The sequence below is a fragment of the Herpailurus yagouaroundi genome, unplaced genomic scaffold (genome assembly GCF_014898765.1).
Source record: "Herpailurus yagouaroundi ecotype Mexico unplaced genomic scaffold, PumYag 246, whole genome shotgun sequence".
Lineage (NCBI taxonomy): Eukaryota > Metazoa > Chordata > Mammalia > Carnivora > Felidae > Herpailurus > Herpailurus yagouaroundi.
The window spans coordinates 4,145,448-4,163,994 of NW_024412463.1; the positions used below are offsets into that span (position 1 = coordinate 4,145,448).

Below are 18,547 nucleotides of genomic sequence, written 5' to 3' on the forward strand. Positions count from 1 at the left end.
ATTAATTTTATTAAGTGCGTGTATTGCCTTTTCAAAATTAAAGAACAAATGAAGATAATAGAGTAGGAAAACTAAAAGATGAAGGAATGTACCTATTAGGCATGAAAATATACTGTAAAGCTGTAATAATTTTTAAATGCCTACTGGCACAACGGTGAACAAACAACTCAGTGAAAAACAAAATAATTCCCAGGAATATATTAAACATTTAAATAAGAATTCAGCATATTATAAGAGTAGAATTTTTAATTTGTAAAGAAAAAAAGTGCATTAGGGGCGCGTGGGTGGTTCAGTCGATTGGGCACCCAGCTTTGGCTCAGGTCATGATCTCTGGTTCATAGGTTCGAGCCCCACATCAGGCTCTGTGCTGACAGCTCAGGGCCTAGAGCCTGCTTCAGATTCTGAGTCTCCCCCTCTCTCTCTGCCCCTCCCCTGCTCATGCTCTGTCTCTCTCTCTCTCTCTCTCTCTCAAAAATAAATAAATATTTTTTAAAAGTGCATTAACAACAAATAAAATGGTGTACAATTGGCAAATTTCTCAGGAAAACAACTAAGTTAAATATCTCATATTTATTAAATTATATTTCCAATGAATTAAAGAATTAAATCTAGAAGTGAAATCTCAAAACCAGAGGAAAATATAGGTCAGTACTTACCTGATATCAGGCAAGGAAGTTATTTCCAGGTACAAATGCTAAATAAGAAATTATAAGGGTGACTGGGTGGCTCAGTCGGATGAGCATCCGAGTTCAGCTCAGGTCATGATCTCACAGTTCGTGAGTTCGAGCCCCGTTTCAGGCTGTGCTGACAGCTCAGAGCCTGGAGCTTTCTTCAGATTCTGTGTCTCCCTCTCTCTCTGCCCCTCCCCTGCTCGCGCTCTGTCTCTGTCTCTCAAAAAGAAATAAACATTAAAGAAAAAAAAATTTAGAAATTATAGAAACTAAAATTCTAGGAGCAAGAAAAAAAACACCATATATACAATGAAAAGTCACAAATGGGGGGAAATTATTTGAATTAATACATGGTTAGTTGTTTTAGCATAATTAATGATGTAAAGAGTGTTTATATGTCTCTAAGAAAATAAATAAATATCCATATAGAAAAATTTTGGCAAAATTCACGAGCCAATAGGATGCAAATAAAGAAATATAAATTTTCAATGAACACTTAATACAATATCAAGTAACAGTAATAACCAAAGAGACATATATTAAAACAAGGAGAAATCATTTGCACTTAGTCAGCTGACAAAAATAAAACATAATGTCTCAATTATCGGAGAGAGCTCAAGGAAAAGACATCCACACACATTGCTGCTGGGAGCAAAATGAATAAGAACTTTCTGGAAAATGATTCAGCAGTATTTGTCAATTTCTCTAAAAATGTGCATGCCCTTGGGTTAATTACTCTTCTAGAGAGTTTTCCTCTGAAAATAAGTGAAGATATACAGAAATTTATTTAATAAAAATGTCCAATCATAACACTGGTTATAATTGTGAAAAATTGGAAAGAACCTAAGTGTTCTTGGGTGGAATTAAATGAATTATGGTACACCTATGTGGTAGAAAAATACACAATCACAAAAATTTGTTTTAAAAAAGCAGCCACAGGCTGATTCAGGATGTAAAGCTTGGAAGTCAACACTCTGTCCTACCAACAAGCAAAAAGCTAAACAGACTGAAAACATCAACAATTCTGCTTGGATCCATAAGAGAAGAGAAGACACAGGGCAAACCTCTACCCCCAAGATTGAAGGAACAGACACAAATACAGGGAGTAGAGGTTTAACAGAGAGGAGACTCGGGTCAGAAACCACCATGGGAACCACTGTGGGGACAGGACAACTAAACTGTAATAAGAAGTTTCTGGAGGCTCAGTGCAGACAACTCTGACACTTAAAAACGCTAGGAAGACCCAGCCATGGAGGGGCCCTCACAATGTTGTGAGATTTACCTCCAGGAGCTTGACCAGATTCCCACAGTAAGTATCAGAGAAAAGTCTTGAACTTTCTGCAGAGGAAAGGAGCAAAAAGAACCATTTAAAAATACACCACGTGACGCCTGGGTGGCTCACTTTGTTGAGTGTCGGACTTCGGCTCAGGTCATGATCTCAGGGTTGGTGAATTCAAGCCCCACGTCAGGCCTGCAGCTGTCAGTGCAGAGCCTGCTTCAGATCCTCTGTCCCCCTCTCTCGGACCCACCCCCACTTGTGCTCTCTCTCTCTGAAAAATAAATAAACATTTACAAAAATAATTAAAATAATAAAAAATAAAAATACACCAGAGCACTCTGTTCTTCTTAACAACTCCTGCCCTCAAGACAGACTAGTTAACCAGAGTCTAACCTGCTGGGGTATTCTCAGAACCTAACTGACCTGAGGAAGAGAAACACCCAACCCCAAGCTGCCCAAGCCTTCCTAACCCACCTAAGGTGGGGGAATGGGGGCAGACTGAGAAATTCTTGTGAAGTTCACAGCCCAGAGGCACAGGTTCACCAAAACACTGACACCTAATAGTAGGACTGTAGACCAGTCCCCTCTCCCCACACTTCACCACCACATTACTAATGCCCTATTTACAGTAGGTCCTTTCACCCAGTACATCATGTCTGGCTATTAAGGAAAAATGATAAGCATCTCAAAAGGCAAAAAAAAAAAAAAATGCAGTTTGAATAGACCATCAGAACCAGATATAGCAAGGATATCAAAATTACCAGACCATGATTAATATGCTAAGGGATATAGACACCATGCAGGAATACATGGGCGATATAAGGAGAGAGATGGGAATTCTAAGAAAGAAATATGTTACAGATTTAAAAAAAAAAAAAAGGCAAAACACTGTAATGGAAATGAATAGTGTCTTTGATGGGCATATTAGTAAACTCAACATGGCTGAGGACAGAATCTCTGAGCTGGAGAACATACCAATAGAATCCTCAAAAACTGAAAAGCAAAGAAACAAAGACTGAAAAAAAGAAAACAAAACAGAATATCTATGGTCTGTGAGACAACCACAAAAGGCATAACACACATGTAATGGGAGTACAAGAAGAAGAAGAAAGAGAGAAAAGAAGAGAGAAAATATTTGAAACTGTCATGACCGAGAATTTCCTCTAATTAATGTCAGACACCAAATTACAGATCCAGGAAGTCTACGAAACAGGATAAATGCCAAAAAACAAAAACGGAACAAACAAAAACTAGGTAGATTATCTTCAAACTACAGAAAAGCAAGTATAAAAAAAATAATGAAAGAAGCTGGAGGAAAAAACCACTTTACCTCAAAGTGAGCAAAGAATTGCTTCCAACTTCCCTTCAAAAACCATGCAGTCAAGAAGAGTGGAATATTTAAAGTGTTGAGAGAAAAAAACAAAAAACAAAACACCACCAACTTAGAATTCTGTACCATGATAAATTATCCTTCAGAGTGAAGGAGGAATAAAAATTTCCTCGGACAAACAAAACTTGAAGGAATTCTTTGCAAGAAATGCTGAAAGAAGTTCTTTAGGGAAAAGGAAAATAATCTAGGTCAGAAACTCAGACCCACATAAAGAAGGGAAGAATATCAAAGAGAGAATAAGTGAAGGTAAAATTAAAACTTTTATTTTTCCTATTCTTAATGATTTAGCAGATAAGTTTATTCAAAATAATAATACTCAAAATATATTTGGTTCTGTATGCTTATGTGCATATCACACACACACACACACACACACGTGTGTTTGTATATGAGAAAAATGAATGATAACAATGATCAAGGGATGAAAGGGAGGAATCATAGCTATCTCATTATTATAAGATATTCACACCACTCATGAAGTGGGATAGTGTTACTTGAAAGTGGATTTGGATTATTTGCAAATATATATTGCAAACTCTAGGGCAATCATTTTGAAAAGTAAAGAATAATGACTGATGTGCTGAGAAAGTTCAGAAAATGGAGTCATATGAAATACTCACTTAAGCCCACAAAAGACAGAAAAGAGTAAAATATGAAAATTGGGAAAATAGAACCAATAGAAAACAGTAACAGATATGGTGAATATTAATCCAACATTATCAACAATCATTTTGCATGACAATGGTCTAAATACACCAATTAAAAGACATTGTCAGAGTGAATTAAAAAACATGACCCAGCTCTATGTTGTTTGTAAGAAACCCACTTCAAATATAAAGACATCTATAGATTAAAAAGAAGTGGGTGGAGGGGCTCCTGGGTGGCTCAGTCCATCGAGCGTCTGACTCTTGATTTCAGCTCAAGTCAGACTCTGTGCTGAGCATGGAACCTGCTTAAGATTCTTTCTGTCTCTCCCTCTGTTGTCTCTCTCTCTGTCAAAAATAAAAATTAAAAAAGAAAAAGAAGTAGATGGAGAAAAATATACCATGCTAACATTAATCAAAAGAAATCGAGAGTAGTTGTAATAATTTCAAACAGAGCAGACTGTAAAGTAAAGAAAGTTATAAAGGATAAAGAAGGGATAATGATAAAAGGATTAAATTCTCTAAGAACACAACAATTCTTAACATATATGCACCACACAACAGAGCATCAAACTTCATGAGATAAAACTGATAGAAATGCAAGGAGAAATAGATTAATAGATGAATCCACCTTTATAGCTGGAAACTTCAACACTCTCTCTTAGAAATGGAAAGATCAAGCAGACAGAAAATTAGTAAGAATTTGCTATAGGCAAACTCAACAACACCATCAATCAACTGAGCACAGTTGACCTTTACAGACTACTTCATCCAACAATAGCAGAATATATATGTTTCTCAAACTCACACAGAACATTAGCCAAGATAGACACATTCTGGAAGATAAAATATATTTTACCAAATTTAAAAGCATAGAAATCATGCAATGCCTGCTCTAGAAATTAAATAGAATTAAGCAAGAAATCAGTAACAGAAAGACTGCTAGAAAATCCCAAAATATGTGCAGATTAAACGACACACTTCTAAATAACGCATAGGTCAAAAAACAAATCTCAAGAGAAATTTTAAAACACTTTGGACTAAATAAAAATGAAAACACAACTTATCAAAATTTGTGGGATGCAGTGAAAGAAGTGCTTAGAGGGAATTTATAGCATTGAATGAATAATTTAGAAAAGAAGAAAAATCTAAAATCAATAACCTAAGTTACCAATTTAGAAAACTGGAAAAAAATAAATTAAATATGAAGTAAGCAGAAGAAGTAGTAAGAATTAAAGCAGAAATGAGTGAAATTAAAAGCAGAAAATCAACAGAGAAAATCAATGAAACCAAAAGCCGAAAAGATCAATAAAATTGATAAGCCTCTAGCTTATCAAGGAAAAAAAAAAAGACACAAATTACTTATATGAGAATAAAAGGGAAAACATCACTACAGATCCCATGGACATAAAAAGGATAATAAAGTAATACAATGAACAACTATATGCCCACAAATTTGATAACCTAAGTGAAATGGACCAATTTTTTGAAAGACACAATCTGCCAAGACTCACACAAGAATAGATTATCTAAATAGACCTCTATTTATTACAGAAATTGAGGGGCGCCTGGGTGGCTCAGTCGGCTAAGCGGCCGACTTCGGCTCAGGTCATGATCTCGCAGTCCATGAGTTCGAGCCCCGCGTCAGGCTCTGTGCTGACAGCTCAGAGCCTGGAGCCTGTTTCGGATTCTGTGTCTCCCTCTCTCTGACCCTCCCCCATTCATGCTCTGTCTCTTTCTCTATCTCAAAAATAAATAAACGTTAAAAAATTAAAAAAAAAAAAAAAGAAATTGAATCAATAATTAATAACCTGCCAAAACAGAAAGTATGAGGCCCAGATGGATTGACTGGTGAATTCTACCAAATATTTAAGGAAGAAATCATACCAATTCTCTACAATCTCTTTCAAAGAATAGAAGCAGAGAAAATCCAACATTATCATTCTATGAGGCCACATTACCCTAACACTGATACTAGACAGAGACATTACAAGAAAAGAAAACTATAGATCAATATCTCTCACAAACATATATGTAAAATTCCTCAGTAAAATATTAGCAAATCGAGTTCAAAAATACGTAAAATGAATTGGACACCATGACCAAATGGGATTTATCCTGGGTATGGGAGGCTGGTTCAACATTCAAAAATTAATTAATGTCAACAAGCTAAAAAAGAAAAAGCACATGTTCATACCAACGGATGCAGAGAAAACTCTTGAAAAAAATCTAACACCCATTCATGATAAACACTCTCAGTAAACTAGGAACAGAGGGAATTTTCTCAATTTGATAAAGACTATCTACAAAAACTTGCAGCTGACTTCATACTTAGTGGTGACAAACTTGAAGCTTTCCCTCTAAGAACAGGTACAAAGCAAGGATGTCCCCTCTCATGACCTCTTGTCAACGTCATTCTGAAAGTCCTTGCTAATACAATAAGAGAAGAAACAGAAATAAAAAATGTATACAGATTGTGAAGGAAGACATCAAACTATAATTGTTTACAGATGACATGATTGGCTACGTAGAAAACCTGAAAGAATTGACACAAAAAAACTCCTGGACTAAGTGACTGGAGCAAGGTTGGAGGATCCAAGGTTAACAAGCAAAAGTTAATGATTTTCCCATGCACCAACACCAAACAAGGGGAATTTGAAATTAGAAACACAATACCACCTACATTAGCACCCCCCAAAAATGAAATACTTAGGTGCAAAAAACAAAATATGTACAAGATCTACTTGAGGAAAACTATGAAATGCTCATTATCCCGAAACAAATATTTCACTGTATGTTAACTAAAATTTAAATTAAATAAATAACTACACAAATAAATAAAATGAAATCAAAGAGAAACTAAATAAACGGAGAGATGTTCCATATTTATGGATGGGAAAACTCAATATTTTAAGATGTCACTTCTTCCCAACTTGGTCTATAGAATCAAGGCAATCCCAGTCAAAATCCCACCAAGTTAGTTTATAGATACTGACAAACTGATTCTAAAGTTTCTGTCGAGGGCAAAAGACCCAGAACAGTCAACACAATCCTAAGGGAGAACAAAGTTGGAGGACTGAGGCTATGTAATTTCAAGACTTGCTCTAAAGCCACAGTAATCAAGACGGTGTGAAAGAACAGACAAATACATTAATAGAACAGAAGAGAGAGCCCAGAAATACAGCCCTGTACATATAGTGAACTGATCTTTGACAATGAAGAAAAGGCAATGCAATGAACAAAGACAGTCTCTTCAATAAGAGAACAACCAAAAGTCCACATGCAAAAAAGTGAATCTAGGGGCGCCTGGGTGGCACAGTCGGTTAAGCGTCCGACTTCAGCCAGGTCACGATCTCGCGGTCCGGGAGTTCGAGCCCCGCGTCAGGCTCTGGGCTGATGGCTCGGAGCCTGGAGCCTGTTTCCGATTCTGTGTCTCCCTCTCTCTCTGCCCCTCCCCCGTTCATGCTCTGTCTCTCTCTGTCCCAAAAATAAATAAATGTTGAAAAAAAAAAAAGTGAATCTAGACAGAAGGTACACGCTTCCTAAAAACTAGCCAAGATGGATCATATGCCTACACGTAAAATGCAAAATTATAAAATTCCTAGAAAGCATTGTAGGGGAAAAATCTAAATGACCTTGGGTATGGTGGTGACTTTTCAGAGACAACATCAAAGACATGATCCATGATAGAAATAATTGATAAGCTGGACTTCGTTACAGTTACAAACTGGACTTCACTAAAATTAAAAACTACAGAAGACAATATCAAGAGAACTAGAAGACAAGTCACAATCTGGGAGAAAGTATTTGCAAAGGGTTGTTGCTCAAAATATACAAGAACTCGGGGGCGCCTGGGTGGCACAGTCGGTTAAGCGTCTGACTTCAGCCAGGTCACGATCTCGCGGTCCGTGAGTTCGAGCCCCGCATCAGGCTCTGGGCTGATGGCTCAGAGCCTGGAGCCTGTTTCCGATTCTGTGTCTCCCTCTCTCTCTGCTCCTCCCCCGTTCATGCTCTGTCTCTCTCTGTCCCAAAAATAAATAAACGTTGAAAAAAAAATTTTTTAAAAAAATAAAAAAATATATATACAAGAACTCTTAAAATTCAGCAATAAGAAAGCAAATAACCCAATTTTTAAAAATGGGCCAAAGACCTTAACATACACTTAACCAAAGACGGTATACCAATGGCAAGTTATCAGGGAATTGCAAATTTAAACAACAATGAGACATCGCTACACACTATTAGAATAGCCAGAACGTTGACAACACTATAGAATGTTCTGGAACGTTGACAACAACGATGCTGGCGAGGGTGTGGGGCAACAGAAACTCTCCTACTTTGCTGGTGGGAATGCAAAACCGTAGAGCCATCTTGGAAGACAGTATGACAGTTTCTTACAAAACTAAACATACTCCATACCATACAATCGAGCAGTCATGCTTCAACTCCAAAGGAGTTGAACACTTTTGTCCACACAAAAAGCTCTACATGGATGTTTATAACAGCTTTACTCATGGTTACCAAAACATGAAGGCAACCAAGATGTCCTTCAGTAGGCAAGTGGAAACTGTGGTCCATCCGGACAATTGAATATTACTCAGCACGAGAAAGAAACAAGCTAGCAAGCCATGAAAGGGTATGGAGGAATCTTAAATGCATATTACTAAGTGAAAGGAGCTAATATGAAAAGGCTACAGGCACCCTTTCAAGTTGGCGACATGGGTTTCACTCCATTTTGTCTCTTGGGCCCCCCAAAAGCAAAAATATTTACTATCTGGCCTTTCCCAAAAAGCATTTGTTGACCCTCGTTACACTGTCACTAGATTGTAGATTCCTGAAGGAAAATTCACCATTGTATCCCTAACTTCTAAGACAGCCTATCATGGCTTACACATCACAGCTGTCCGGGATGATATTTGTGGAGAGAATCAATGAATGCATGAATGAGTCCTAGCTAATACCCTAACATATACTATGTATTGATGCTGACCTAGTGAGTAAAAGGTAATGCTGAGAAGCGTCCCAATCCTCCAACAACCCCGGGAGGTACCAGCTCATACCCCATTTTACAGCTGAGAAGACCCAAGTTGCCCCAAGCACAGACCCCTTGACAAGGTGGACCTGGAATTCAGATCCAAGTTTGTGATATGGGAAGGCCACACTCTTGTAAGCTCCTAGCATGAGCTTGGGCAAAGGGCAGGCCCTATAAAATGATGGTTTGTTACCATAAAGTAATCATTGGGCCTAAGTTCTGTGATGTGAGCAGAAAGTGTCCCAGGACTTCCAAGAGCCAGCGGTGAAGTCTGGAGAGCTGTGGGATGAGTAACAGAGAAGAGACACTTCTCCACCAAAGCAAGTGTGACAGGCAAAAATCTTTGAAATATGAACTGATGTCTCATCTGCCCCTGAGTTATCCAGTCCCCTCTTTGGTCTGCTTCCCGGTTTCCAGAACTAAGCTCCTCCTGCCCCAAAGGAAATGGAAAGAATTTGAGAAAACACAAGATGTTGTAAGATGTTTCTTGCGCCCTCAGCTACGCCTGCCCGCCCCCATCCCTTGATTGATTGCCTTTAATGACTCCCTATGGCCCTGGAATCAGTCCATTGGCCTCAGCTGGCCTGAGACCCTGCCTGGGCTGGCTCCTGCCATTCCGGGACACTCGTTTCCTCTGGCACGTTCAAACGGAGGGCCCTTCAATTTCAGCACCCTCCAGGCACTGTCTGGCCTCAGCATCTCTGCACATGCTCTCACCCTACCTTCTTCTCTGACCTCCAGTCTAGGAAAAGTCCTGCTCTCTTGTTGCACCTGCGATGTGTGCACCTGCGACAACGTATACTGCCTGCTGGCCTGCCACCACGCCGGAGGGTAGGGCTCGTGCCCAGCGCCATGGCCCGTGGCCCTGGCGCGGGGGGCACCCGGTGAAGGTGCGTTTGGCACAAATAACAAAGGCCCTGTCCTAGTCTCCTTCCATGTGCTTTTGGATTTACTCTTCGCTGCACGATAGAGAGGAAAAGTGTGCCATGCCTAGGGTAGAGACGAAGACACAGGGACCCAGCAGCGCTGAACACCATCTTCGAGGCCACATGGCGGGGTGAAGGGAACCTGAGACCCTAGCCTGATTTCATATCCTGAACTCCTGTGGTATTTCACACGGCCGCCTCAGCTTGCGTCTGTGTCTTTTCCCGCCTCCTTCTGCACCTTTGTTCTTCCGTCCACCCCCAACCTGCAGGCATTAGGTGGAGAGAGAAGACATATGATATGATATATGATATGCATAATAGTATATTGATATATGATATGTGATAATATATAGCATATACTGTATTAATAATTCTATATTATCTCTAACATGTGGTCTCTACAACACACATTAATACTTAACCATTTCTGAGCACTTACTCCGTATCAGGTAGCTGACAGAAATCACCTTTCTTAATCTTTACCGTTGCCCTAAAATCAGCATTCTCCACAGGGTGATACCGCTCCTGAGCGGGCCAGCATGGGTTCGCGGGGAGTGAAAAATCTTAGCTATTACAACGCCTTGTGCTCCTCCAAAGCACCACAGTATATAATAAAGAGATATCCTGCGCATCTGTGGCATTAGAATTTCACGGGGAGGGAGATGATTCGGGAGGAAAAAGTCCAAAGAAACTTCTTCAAGGGGGCAATTTAAAAAAAAACACCGCCCTACACTGTAAATGTCCTCGTTAACCCCCCCCCCACCGAGTGCAGCCCCAGAGAGGTGAGCCCACTCCCCCAAAGTCACACAGCTAGCAACTTGTGGAGCAAAAATGCAAACCCAAGTCTAACGCCGAAAGCCAAGCCCCCCGATTGACTTTTGAAAGCCATCTCCGGACACTAGGTCCGCGGTGGCGGCAGGAAGGTTGCGGGAAGTGTGGTCCTCCGACTGCTGGCCACAGCGGCACGTGGGGGCTTGTCAGAAATACAGAATCTCAGGCCCTTCCCCAGGTCGACTGCGTGAGGACCCGCCACGTGCCCAGGCGACAGTCTGCACGCTCCCATGTTAAAGGAGTTGGGATTCCCGTGGTCACTGGTGAATGACCCTCACCTACCTCGAATCGCAAAGAGACAAAGGCACCTACAATTGTCCCTCATCGCGGGTCCCCGGGCCCAGTCAGAAACTCCCTTGCCAAACTAATTACACTTCAGGGTGTCCCGTGACTTGCTGGGTTCCCTGAAAAAGAAAGAAAAATGAAGTTCTCTTTCAGGTTTTCGGGGTAGATGATGTCAACTATTTACAGAGCACACATCCTTCTGGAGGCGTTCCATTCTCTGCCCACTGATCAGGGCCCCGTCAATCACGCCCGGACGAGAGGGCCCGTCAGCCCTTCTCAACGGACGCTACCTGTCACGTCGGCTCAACGATGCAAGCCTGCAATGCTGGGGACACAGGGAGAGCGAGAGTTCTGAAGACAGGCCCGTGGCAGGAAGGGCTCCAGGGTCGCACGGGACCCACCTTTGGGGAACGGGACAGCTCGAGGCTGTCCGTTGGGTGAGGTTGCAGACAGAAGGTGGGAGAGAGGCCTCCAGGGCCCAGGGGACCAGAGCTCCCTCATCGACCGCGTTTCAAAAACCCGAGCGCGCATCAGAACCACCTGCAAGGGCTTGTCGAACCACAGGCGGCTGGCCCTGCCCTGGGGTCCAGCGGTTTCCGGGGTTCAGCGGGGCCCGACCCAGAGCATCCTCCCAACCGCTGGGGGGGATACGGCTGTTCTCAGGACCGCACTCGGAGAACCGGGTCTGGGCTTCTGCTACCTTTTGTGCGAGCCTTGCACCAGCAGCTCTGACGTCACCCAGAAGCTTGCTCAAAATGCAGAACCGTGGAACCCCAGCCACTGAACAGAATCCACGTTTCAGCAAGATCCGTGGTGGGTAACGACGCACTTTCACTGTGAGGAGACGCTGGTCTGGACCCAATTACACATCAGAATCCTCTGGAGCAGCCATTAAATGCAGATTCTTGGGGCCAGCTCTGGGCCTAAAAAATCGGAATACTTGAGGGGTGTGAGCAAGGAAATAATGTTTTTTGTTTTTTAATTTTTTTAACATTTATTTATTTTTGGGACAGAGAGAGACAGAGCATGAACGGGGGAGGGGCAGAGAGAAAGGGAGACACAGAATCGGAAACAGGCTCCAGGCTCCGAGCCATCAGCCCAGAGCCCGACGCGGGGCTCGAACTCACAGACCGCGAGATCGTGACCTGGCTGAAGTCGGACGCTTAACCGACTGCGCCACCCAGGCGCCCCTTAATGTTTATTTTTAAGAGAGAGAGAGAGAGAGAGAGCGTGAGTGGGGAAGGGGCAGAGAGAGAGGGAGACACAGCATGTGAAGCAGGCTTCAGGCTCTGAGCCCTCAGCCCAGAGCCCCACGCGGGGCTCGAACCCACAGACCGCGAGATCGTGACCTGGCTGAAGTCGGACGCTTAACCGACTGCGCCACCCAGGCGCCCCGGAAATAATGTTTTTTTTAAGCTTATTTATTTTTTGAGAGAGAGAGCAGGGGAGGAGAGGGGCAGAGAGAGAGGGGACAGAGGATCCAAAGCACGTTCCAGGCTGACAGCAGAGGGCCCGATGCGGGGCTCGAACCCACAAATCGCGAGATCGTGACCGGAGCTGAAGTCAGACTGAGCCACCCAGGCGCCCCAAGGAAATAGTATTTTTAAGGAAGGACTCAAGAGAAAGCTCAGGAAGTCAGCACGACTGGTCTAACCAGCACTCTCTAAACTATTGGGGTGATGCAACACGTGCCTATCAACCCAATGCCATCATTTAGCTACGTAGAAACAATACACATCTTATTATGCTAATTCACTGTGACATTACAAAGCATCACAAAATACTTAAAGCATTTTATATATACATATACACACACACACACATATATATATATACATACACATATATACCTATATATTTACTTATATGTAATATCAGTATGTTTCTACCCACCGCCATAAAGCTCTTTTTTTTTCTTTTTTTTTTTAATTTTCTTTTTTATTTTTTTAAATTTACATCCAAATTAGTTAGCATCTAGTGCAACAATGATTTCGGGGGTAGATTTCTTAGTGCCCCTGACCCATTTAGCTCATCCCCCCTCCCACAATCCCTCCTCCCACAATCCCTCCCGTAACCCTCAGTTTGTTCTCTGTATTTATGAGTCTCTTCTGTTTTGTCCCCCTCCTTGTTTTTAGATTATTTTTGTTTCCCTTCCCTTATGTTCATCTGTTTTGTCTCTTAAAGTCCTCATATGAGTGAAGTCATATGATTTTTGTCCTTCTCTGACTAATTTCACTTAGCATAATACCCTCCAGTTCCATCCACGTAGTTGAAAATGGCAAAATTTCATTCTTTTTGATTGCCGATTAACACTCCATTGTATATATAGACCACATCTTCTTTATCCATTCATCCATCAATGGACATTTGGGCTCTTTCCACACTTTGGCTATTGTTGATCGTGCTGCTATAAACATGGGGGTGCGTGTGTCCCTTCGAAACAGCACCCCTGTATCCCGTGGATAAATGCCTAGTAGGGCAATTGCTGGGTCGTAGGGTAGTTCTATTTTTAATCTTTGAGGAACCTCCATACTGTTTTCCAGAGCGGCTGCACAGCTCGCATTTCCACACCGCCATTAAGCTCTTGCCCACCCCTCACTGGAGACCACCGGGAGCCACAGCTGAATGTTCCCAGGGAGACTCAATCACTTTGCTTAAACCCCTTCATTTAATCTTTACAACAATTACACGGTTGGAATCATTCTCGCATTTTACAGATGAGAAAGCTGAGGTCCAGACAGGGGAAGAAAGCAGCCCGCAGTCACCAGACTGGCCGGTGGCTGCGTCAGTGTTGGAGTGTATGTCTGACTGGGTTGTCGGAGCCCTTCCCCGCGACCCTGTCAGCCTGGGGTCTCCACATACAGGGGTTCCACACAAGGGACCTCCCAAGACGAAGGTCCAGTCAGTCGGGGCTCTGAGGCTCTCACTGCTGCTCCTACTAAATCCTCGGTCCTGTGACAATTTTTAGGGGCACAAAGATCATTGAGGCTTGAGGATTTCATCTACATATAAATAGGTCATTTCGATATCATCACATAATGTGTTTTAAGTACTAAGGCCGAGGTACGTGGGGTGTGCCAGTCGAGAGCAGTGGCAATGAGGAGCCTCGTGTGTCCCTCTGCTTTCTCCATCATGACTGCCACCTCCTTCTCTCACTTTGACTCCCGAGTGGTTGCATCATTTCTCCTCTTATCACCTTCCGGTGACCAAGCAGCCAGGGGGATCCTTTGAAAACAAAGGATCAGGTCACGTCGCCTGTGCTCAAAACCCTCCAGTGGCTCCCTCTTCACTGAAAGTAAAATCCCAAGATCTCACCACAGGCTACTCGAGCCCACGCTCAGTATATACATCACCTCCCACCTCTGTTCTCTAACCACTCCTGGCTCCTTGCCCCTCTTTCCTCACACCCAAGTCATCCCACCACAGGGCCTTTGCACTGACGATTCCTTCTGCCCAGAACACTCTTTCCCCAGGTGTGACTTGTTTCCACACTTTATTTATGTCTCTGCTTTTTTAAATTGTTAATGTTTATTATTTTCGAGAGAAAGACAGAGAGAGAGTGACAGAGAGCAAGCGGCGGAGGGGCAGAGGAAGACACAGAATCCAAAGCAGGTTCCAGGCTCCGAGCTGTCAGCCCAGAGCCCGACACAGGGCTTGAACCCACTAACCGAGAGATATCATGACCTGGCTGAAGTCAGAGACTTAACCGACTGAGCCACCCAGTAGCGTCCTGCTTAACTCCTCCCCCTTTATTCTCCTAAAATTTTCCTTCACAGGACACATCACCACCTGCTATGATTTTATAGAGTTATTTGTTTACATCAGTGGTCTGTAACTGGGCCATTTTGACCCCCAGGGGACACCGTGAGATGTTGTTATTGAAAGGACTGGGGGCGGGTCCCTACTGGCATCTGATGAGTAGAGGCCAGGGATGTTGCTAAATGTCCCACAGTGCACAGGACGGCCCTACAACAGAGAATGACCCAGACTCAAATGTCAACAGTGCTGAAGCTGAGGACCACAGTTTACATGTTGACTGTCTACATGTTGTTAAAGACAGTGCTTGCCACGCAGTAGATGCTCAGGACGTATTTGTTGTATGGATGAGTGAGTGGGTGAGTGGATGGGATGGATGGATGGATGGATGGATGGATGGGATGGGTGGATGGACGGATGAATGGACAAATGAATAGCGGCTCAGTCCAAGAGCTCAAAAAAGTAATAACTCATCCCTCACCTCCTCACCTCCAACTTCTATCCATCCTTCAGATCTCAGTTTTTATGAGCCTTCTTTGATTCACTCCCATGCACACGCGTGCACACACACACACACACACACACACACACCACAGTGAGCTTCTCCTGGACGCGCCTCTGACAGCCCTTCCACTTTCCTTAGCAGCATTGATCCAGAAGGTGATAATTATTTGTTTGGTTGTCTGCCCCATGCTGCCTCCTTCACTCAACTATAAATTCAGTAAGAGAGCTGTGTCTGCCTGGTCACCAATTAATCCCCAAAGTGCCTGGCAGAGTAACCACTCCCTACATTTATTGAATAAATGAAGATAATTTAGGGAAAAGAGCTTTGAAATATGGCAATAAATATATCCATTCTACAAATGAATTTGTGGATTAGTCATTAAAATATTAATTTGTTCAGCTCAAGATATAGAAATAGTAGAAGATATCTTCCCTGCCCACATCCTCTGAAAGCAGCCTGGGCCTCAGTGTCTCTTTTCCCCAGAGAAGAATGAATAAGCCCTTGTTTTCAAATAGAAGATGCTAGAAGGATCTTGATTGTCCAGAGAGAGAACCTTCAAGGGGTGGGGGAGGAAAGCAAGGTACCAATGGCCCAGTCCTAGGAACCAAGGGATGGAAAGCCAATGGAGAACTGCATCAATCTGTCATCTCCCCCAACCTTCCCGAAGGGGCTGATCATCTAGTGAAAGTGCTGATGTGGAAACTTCTAGTTTTCTACAGCTGGATGAAGGGTGCTGTGGCTTGGCCACTGTAGCAAAAAGATCCTATGTTCAAACTTGGAAAAGGAGAGCCACCTGGCTTTGAGGGAATAAAGAGCCTTTGGCCAGCAAGTATCTCAGTTTTGATCACAATGCAATCAAGACCAGAGGCCCATTTCCATGGTTTTCTAGAACCTTGAAGCTTTGCTTCAGTCGAAGGTGGGAAAAAAAAAATTCCCTCCAAGTAGGACAGAGTAGAAACATCCCAAGTGAGAAAGCAACAACAACATCCAACAGAAATATAATGCAAGCCACATACGCATAAGGTTAAATTTTCTAGTAGCCATGTTTAATAAGTAAACAGGTGAAATTAAATTGAATAATATATTCCACTTAACCCAATATATCCAAAATACCATTTCAACATGGAATCAGTATCAAAAATGCATTGAAAAGTATTTTCCATTCTTTTCTCCTCATTCTAGGTCTACAAAGTCCAATAAGTGTTGTGTACTCCCAGCACATCTCGGTTTGGACAAGCTACTCTTCAAGTGCTCAGTAACCACCTGTGGCTGGTGACTCCTGAATCTGACAGCTCAGTTCTATTGGATGGGAATTTGTAATATACCTTGGGGTCTTTGTTTCATATGAGGTAGCATCCATTTTCTCCTTTCTGCTAGTGATTGCGCCCAAATTTGGGGGGGGGGGGGGGGGGAGGTGGCTAACTCTTCAAATTAGTTATCTATTGCTGGTTGTTAGGTCGAATTGTGTCCCCCAACCCCCCAAAAAAGATTTGTTGGAGCCCTAAGCCCCAGTACTTGTGAATGCAATCTTACTTGGAAATAGGGTCTTTGCAGATGTAATCAATTTAAGATGAGGGTGGGCCCTAATCCAACGTGACTTATACCCTTATTTTTTAATTTTTTTTTAACGTTTTTATTTATTTTTGAGACAGAGAGAGACAGAGCGTGAAGGGGGAGGGGCAGAGAGAGAAGGAGACACAGAATCGGAAGCAGGCTCCAGGCCCTGAGCCATCAGCCCAGAGCCCGACGCGGGGCTCGAGCTCCCGGACCGCGAGATCGTGACCTGAGCTGAAGTCGGCCGCTTAACCGACTGTGCCACCCAGGCGCCCCATACCCTTATTTTTTAAAAAGGGTAATTTGGACACAGACACAGACATGGACGCACCAAGGAAAGATGATGTAAAGAGACACAGGGGAGATGGCCATCTATAAGCCGAGGAATGCCTGAGGCTACCAGAAGCTAGGAGATGGGCCAGGACCAGATCTTTCCCTAGAGGCTTCAGGGCGAGCATGGATGTGCTGACATCTTGATCTTGGACTTCTGGCCTCTGGCGCCCTGAGAAAATAACTTCCTGACACTCTGAACCACCCAGTGTGTAGGACTTTGTTATGGCCGCCCTACAAAACTAACATCCCACATAACAAATGGTCCCAAAATTTAGCAACTTGAAACAACAAACATGTATGATCTCACAGTTTCAGTGGGGCAGGAATCCAGGCGTGGCTGACGGCCTCTCACAGACTGCAACCAAGGTGTCGGCCACAGCTGTGGGCTCATCTCAAGATTCCAACGGGTCAGGATCCACTTCGAAGTGAAATCAGTGGTGGGGGCAGGATCGGTTCCTCATGGGCTGTGGCACTGAGGGCCTCAGTTCCTCATTGGCTATTGGCTGGAGGCCTCTGTCAGTTCATCACCACGTGTGATTCTCTTTAGGGTAGCTCACACACGATCGTTGTTTGGATGCGGCCAGCAGGCAAGAAAACAAGAGAGTGCCACAAGACGGAAGCCAGTCTTCTACAACAAATACGAAAGTGATTTCCCCTCACTTTTGCCTCATTCTCTTCATCAGAAATGAGCCATTAGGTCCAGCCACACTGAGGGGGAAGGGATCACACAAAGACATGAACACTGGGAAAAAGGGGCCATCTCAGAGGCTGCCGGCCACACCATTTCAGACTTCGCCAAGGGGTAGGCAGGGGTGAGGGCTGCTCACACTCTTTCTCATCCAAGAGAGACTTGGTTCACCCCTACGTCCCCAGAGCTGACCCATTTCCTGTCCTCCCCCAGCCCAGTGCTTCCCCTGGTGGTTTGTCAGTTACCCTGTGTATTTCAAAACTGAAGAGTCGATTTTGTTTCTTGCTTCCATCAAACGCTGATAAAGGGTAGGACAAATTTTCTTTGTTAGAAAAATAATAAATTATAACCCTTGAACCCAAGTATTATAAAGCAAATGCCCACCTGCTCATTGGATGGGTGGATGGATGGATTCAAATTTCTGTGTGACACGCCCACCAATCCTAATCTTTTTCATCTGCCCAAGAACTCTTGATATCAAGGTCATGATATCATTAAGCTTTCTTTTTCAGTAACACTTCTTGGTTTTTCTTTACTTAAAGCAGAATAGCAAAAATAATGGATGTGTATTTGTGAAAGCGCGCGTGTGTGTGTGTGTGTGTATGCACGCACATGTGCATGTGTGTCTTCGTTCACATTTATTGGCTTCCTTA

The 18,547-nt window shown here is 43.1% G+C and overlaps 1 long non-coding RNA gene across 1 annotated transcript; it reads right to left on the reverse strand.

Annotated features, from left to right (window-relative positions):
- Window positions 1–8,475: 8,475 nt before the first annotated feature.
- On the reverse strand, window positions 8,476–18,191 carry LOC121020103 (uncharacterized). Its single transcript, XR_005785939.1, has 3 exons — window positions 18,140–18,191; window positions 17,514–17,834; window positions 8,476–10,205 (listed from the first exon to the last, which is right to left on the reverse strand). It is a non-coding gene; the product is annotated as an uncharacterized LOC121020103 (long non-coding RNA).
- Window positions 18,192–18,547: the final 356 nt, after the last annotated feature.